At 35.6% G+C, this 6,000-nt stretch overlaps 1 protein-coding gene across 1 annotated transcript in view; it reads left to right on the top strand.

Annotated features, from left to right (window-relative positions):
• The window catches only part of NKAIN3 (Na+/K+ transporting ATPase interacting 3), a 714,014-nt gene that overhangs the window by 523,556 nt on the left and 184,458 nt on the right, over positions 1-6,000 (top strand). The gene's annotated exons all lie outside the window — the stretch shown is intronic.

Below are 6,000 nucleotides of genomic sequence, written 5' to 3'. Positions count from 1 at the left end.
CACTAAAAAGTTTATAAGGGTTCCCTTTTCTTCACATTCTCGCCAGCATTTATTGCCTTTCTTTTGGACAAAACTATTTTAACTGGGGAGAAATATCTCATTGTAGTTTTGATTTGCATTTCTCTGATGTTCAGTGATGTTGAGCATCTCTTTATACGTCTGTTTGCTATTCCTAAGTCTTGTTTTGATAAATGTCTATTCATAACTTTTGCCTCCTTTGCCTCCTTTTTTTTTTTTTTTTTTAGATGGAGTCTTTCTCCGTCATCAGGCTGGAGTGCAGTGGCAGAATCTCAGCTCACTGCAACCTCCGCCTGCTAGGTTCAAGCGATTCTCCTGCCTCAGTCTCCCGAGTAGCTGGGACTACAGGTGCTAGCCACCACCCCCAGCTAATTTTTGTATTTTTAGTAGAGATAGGGTTTCACCATATTGGCCAGGCTGGTCTCGAACTCCTGATCTCATGATCCACCCACCTCAGCCTCCCAAAGCACTGGGATTACAAGCGTGAGCCACTGTGCCCAGCTCTTTTGCCTATTTTTAATTGGATCATTAGATGTTTTTTCCTATATATTTGTCTGAGCTGCTTGTTTATTCCGTTTATTAATCTCCTGTCAGATAGTTTGTCAGCACATTCTCCCTTTTTGAGGACTGTCTCTTTGTTTATTGTTTCCTTTACTGTGCAAAGCTTTGCCCAGTCTAATGTCTTGAAGAGTTTCCCCAATGTTTTCTTTTAGTAGCTTGATGATTTGAGATCTTATACTTAAGTTTTTTAATTTACTTTCATCTGATGTTTGTATATGGAGAGAGATTGGAGTATGGTTTCATTTTTCTGTATATGGGTTTCTGGTTTTCCCGGCACCATTTATTGAAGAGTCTCTCCTTTCCCCAATGTATGTTCTTGGCACTTTTGTCTGAAATGAGTTCACTGTAGATGTATAGATTTAATTCTGGGTTCTCTATTCTGTTCCATCGATCTATGAATCTGTTTTTATGCCAGTACCATGTTGTTTTGGTTATGGTAGCTCTGCAGCATAATTTGAAATCAGGTAATGTGATTCCTCCAGTTTTGCTATTTTTCCTCAGGATAGCTGATACGGTTTGGCTATGTCCCCATGCAAATCTCATCTTGAATTGTAATCCCATAATTCCCACGTGCAGTGGAAGGGACTTGGTGGGATGTAATTGAATCATGGGGGCAGGTCTTTCCTGTGCTATTCTAATGACAGTGAGTAAGTCTCATGAGATCTAGTGGTTTTATAAAGGGGAGTTCTCCTGCACACGCTCTCTTGCCTGCCACCATATAAGACATGCCTTTGCTCCTCATTCACCTTACACCATGATTGTGAGGCCTCCCCAACCTTGTGGAACTGTGAGTCAATTAAACCTCTAGCCTTTATAAATTACCTGGTCTAGGATATGCCTTTATTAACAACGTGAGAATGAACTAATACAATAGCATTCGCTATTCTGGGTCTTTTGTGGTTCAGTATAAATTTTAAAATAGTTTCTTCTATTGCTCTGAAGAATGTCATTGGTGTTTTGATAGATATTGTATTGAATCTGTAGGTTGTTTTTGGTAATATGGACATTTTAACAATATTGATTCTTCCAATATATGAACATAAAATGCCTTTCCATTTTTCTGTGTCTTAAATTTTATGCATCAGTGTTTCATAGTTTTCATTGTAGACCTCTTTGATTTCTTTGGTTAAGTTAATTTCTGCATATTTTGCTTTATTTGTAGGTACAGTAAATGAGATTACTTTCTTGGTTTCTTTTTCAGATTGTTTGCTGTTGGCATATAGAATTGCTACTGATTTTTGTATGTTGATTTTGTATCTTGCAACTTTACTGAATTTATCAGTTCTAAAAGTTTTCTCGTGGAGTCTTTTGGTGTTACCAAATATAAGATCATATTGTTTGCAAACAAGGATCACTTAACTTATTCCTTTCCAATTTGGATGCCCTTTATTTCTTTCTCTTGTCTGATTGCTTAGCTGGGACTTGCACTACTATGCTGAATTACAGTGGTGAAAGTGAGCAGCCTTGTTATGTTCCAGATTTTAGAGGAAAGGCTTTCAATTTTTGCCCATTTAGTGTGAGATTAGCTGTATGTATGTCATATATGGCTTTTCTTGTGTTGCGGTGTGTTCCTTCTTTACCCAGTTTCTTTTAGGGTTTGTATCATAAAGGGATGTTGAATTTTATCAAATGCTTCCTCAGCATAAATTGAACTAATCACATTGTTTTTGTTCTTTATTCTGTTGATACGGTGTATTACATTGTATGATTTTCATATGATGATTTATCCTTGCATCCCTGGGATAAATCCAACTTGGTTATAATGAGAGATCTTTAAATTTATTGTTCCATTCAGTTTGCTAGTATTTTGTTGAGGATTTTTGCATCAATTCTTGTCAGGGATATTGGCTTATAGTTTTATTTTTATTGATATGTTTTTGCCTGGTTTTAGTATCAGGGTAAAACTGGCCTCATGGAATGAATTTGGAAGTATTTCCTCCTCCTCTATTGTTCAGAATAGTTTGGATATGAGTGGTATTTGTTCTTCTTTAAATGGTTGGTAAAATTCAGCAGTGAAGCTATCATGTCCCAAGTTTTTCTTTACTGGGAGGCTTATTATTATGGCATTCATCTAGGTACTTGTTATTGGGCTGTTGTGATTTTGGATTTCTTCATGGTTCAAACTTTGGAGGTTGTATGTGTCCAGGAATTTATCTAATTCTTCTAAATTTTCCAATTTATTGCCATATAGTTGTTCACAGTGGCCTCTAATAATCCTTTGAATTTCTGTAGTATCAGTTGTAATGTCTCCTTCTTCATCTCTAATTTTTTTATTTGGGTCTTCTCTCATTTTTTCTTCATTTGTCTTGCTAAAAATGTGTTGATTTGGTTTATCTTTTCAAAAAATAAAATTTTCATTTTGTTGATAGTCTGTATTGTTTTATTAATTTCAATTTCATTTATTTCTACTCAGCTCTTTGTTGTTTCTTTTCTTCTACTAGTTTTGCACTTGCAGTGCTCTTGCTTTTCTGGTTATTCAAGGTGCATCATTATATTATTTATTTGAAGTTTTTCTACTTGTTTCATGTAGGCACTTACATTATAAACTGTCCTCTTAGTACTGCTATTGCTGTATCCCATAGGTTTTTGAAGGTCATGTTTCTACAATAATTTGTTTCAATAATTAAATTTTTTAAAAATTTTCTTCATTGACTCACTGGTCATTCAGGAGCCTGTCATTAAATTTCCATGTGCTTTTATAGTTTCCCAAATTCCTCTTGTTATTGATTTCTAGTTTTTTCTAGTATCCATTGTATAATCTGTAGCCATTGGATGAAATGTTCTGCCAACATCTGTTAGGCTCATTTGATCTATTGTACAGACTAAGTCTGATGTTTCTTTGTCGATTTTTCTATCTGGATAATCCGTCCAATGCTGAAACTGGGATGTTGAATTATCCAACTATTATTGTTTTGGTTCTACCCCTCTCTTTAGCTCTAATAATATTTATTTATCTGGGTGCATATATGTTTACAACTTTTATATCCACTTGCTGAATTGACTCTTTATCATTAGGTAATGATCTTCTTCATCTCTTTTGTAGTTTTTGTCTTGAAACTTATTTGTCTGATATAAACATGGCTACTCCTGCTCTCTTTTTGTTCCCATTTGCATGAAACATCTTTTCTTCTCGCTTTGTTTTCAGTCTACATGTGTCTTTATAGGTGAAGTGTGTTTCTTCTAGGGGTCTTATTTGTTGGGTCTTCTTTTCTTTTCTTTTTTCTAAATCAATTCAGCTACTGTATGTCTTTTGTTCGGATAGTTTAGTCTACACTCAACGTTATTACGGATAAGTAAGGACTTACTTCTGCAATTTTTAAATTTATTTTCTGAGTGTTTTTTTTGTGTGTGTGACCTTCTTTTTCTTCTTCCTTCCTGTCTTCTGTTTAGTGAAGGTGATTTTCTTCAGTGGTATGTCTTAATTTCTGGCTTAGTTTGTGTGCATTTCTGTTTTATGTTTTCTGATTTGAAGTTACAATGAGGCTTGCAAACAATATCTTATAAACCATTATTTTAAACTGATGGCAACTTAACACTGATTGCACTACCATTATTTTAAACTGGTGGCTACTTAACACTGATTGCATTAAAGAAAATCAAATAAACTAAGAAGGAAAGAGAAAACCAAAAACAAATGTACACTTTAAGTTCTTCCCCCTGCTTTTAAAGTTTTTATAGTTTCTATTTTTACCTTATTGTATACCCTATGTCTTGAAAAGTTGTTGTACTTATTATTTTCAATTAGTTCATCTTTTAAACTTTTTACTCAAGTTATGAATAGTTCATACACCATGATTATGGTATTCTAATATTCTTTTTTTCTGTGTACTTACTATTACCGGTGAGATTTGTACCATCAGATGATTACTTCTCACTCATTAATGGCATTTTCTTTCAAATTAAAGAACTCCCTGTAGCATTTCTTGTCAAAAGAGTCTGGTGTTAATGAAGTTTTTCAACTTTTGTCAGAGAAAGTCTTTATTTCTCCTTCATGTTTAAAGAATATTTTCACTGAATATACTCTTCTCACTTTAAATATGTCATGCCACTCTCATGCTCTCTAGGGTTGCCACTGGCAAGTCTGCTGCCAGGCATATTGGAGCTTCATTTGATGTTATTTGTTTTCTCTTGATGCTTTTAGAACCCTTTGTTTGTCCTCGACCTTTGGGAGTTTGATTATTGAATAGTTTGAGGAGCCTTCTTTGGGTTAAATCAACTTGGTGTTCTATAATTTTCTTGTACTTGAAAATTGATATCTTTCTCTAGGTTTGGAAGTTCTTTGATATTATCCCTTTGAATAAACTTTTTAACCCTATCTCTCTGTCTACCTCTGCTTTACAGCCACTAAGTCTCAGATTTGCTCCTTTGAGGATTTTTTTTTTTATCTTTTAGATATGATTCATTCTTTTTTATTTTTTTCTGTTTTCAGATGGCCTGTCTAGCTCACTAATTCTTTCTTCTGCTCTGTCAATTCTGCATGTAAGAGAGTCTGATGCATTCATCAATATACCAAACATTTTCAACTTCTTAACTACTGCCTGATTATTCTTAAGTATTTCAGTCTCTTTGTTAAATTTATCTGACATGATTCTTAATTTTTTCTCTGTGTTATAATGATTTCATTGAAATTCCCCCCAAAAAGCTACTTTGAATTCTCTATCTGAAAGGGTACATACCTCTGTCTCTCCATAATTGGTCCCTGGTTCCTTATTTAGTCTGTTTTTAAGGTCATAATTTCCTTGATAGTTTTGATACTTGTGGGTGTTCATCAGTCTCTGGGTATAGAAGAATTAGGAAATTATTGTAGTCCTCATAGTTTGGGCTTGTTTGTACACTTCTTTCTTGGAAACACTTTCCAGGTATTCAAAGGTCCTTGATTGTTGAGATCTAAGTTTTTGGCTTCTGCAGCTGTGTCAGCATTAGGAGGCATTCCAAGCCCCATAATATTGTGGCTCTTGAACACTTGTAGAGGTAGCACTTTGGGGGTCTTGGATAAGACCCAGAAGAATTCTCTAGATTATCAGGCAGAAACTCTTATTCTCTTTCCTTGCTTTCCCTAAGACAGAGTCTCTGTATGTGCTGAGCTGCCTGGAGCTGCGGGAGGAGTAACACAAGCATCCCTGTGGCCATTACCATGGAGACTGTGCTGGATCAGACCTGAAGCCAATACAGCACTGAGTCTCTCCCACAGCCCATGGTAACCACATCCTTGCTAGTACCTAAGTTCACTCAAGGCACTAGACCCTTAAAATCAGCAAGTGGGAAAACCAGCCAGGCTTATGTCCTTCCCTTTAGGGCAGTGAGTTCCTGCAGTCTGAGGTAGATTTAGAGATGCTGTCTGAGAGCCAGGTTCTGGAATCAGAAACTTAAGGAATTTACCAGATACTGCATGCCACTGCAGCTGAGCTGGCACCGAAGTCA

This window comes from Colobus angolensis, unplaced genomic scaffold (assembly GCF_000951035.1).
Source record: "Colobus angolensis palliatus isolate OR3802 unplaced genomic scaffold, Cang.pa_1.0 Scaffold92, whole genome shotgun sequence".
Classification (NCBI taxonomy): domain Eukaryota; kingdom Metazoa; phylum Chordata; class Mammalia; order Primates; family Cercopithecidae; genus Colobus; species Colobus angolensis.
Note: the sequence above shows the minus strand (reverse complement) of the source record. Positions and strands in the feature narration are given on the sequence as shown.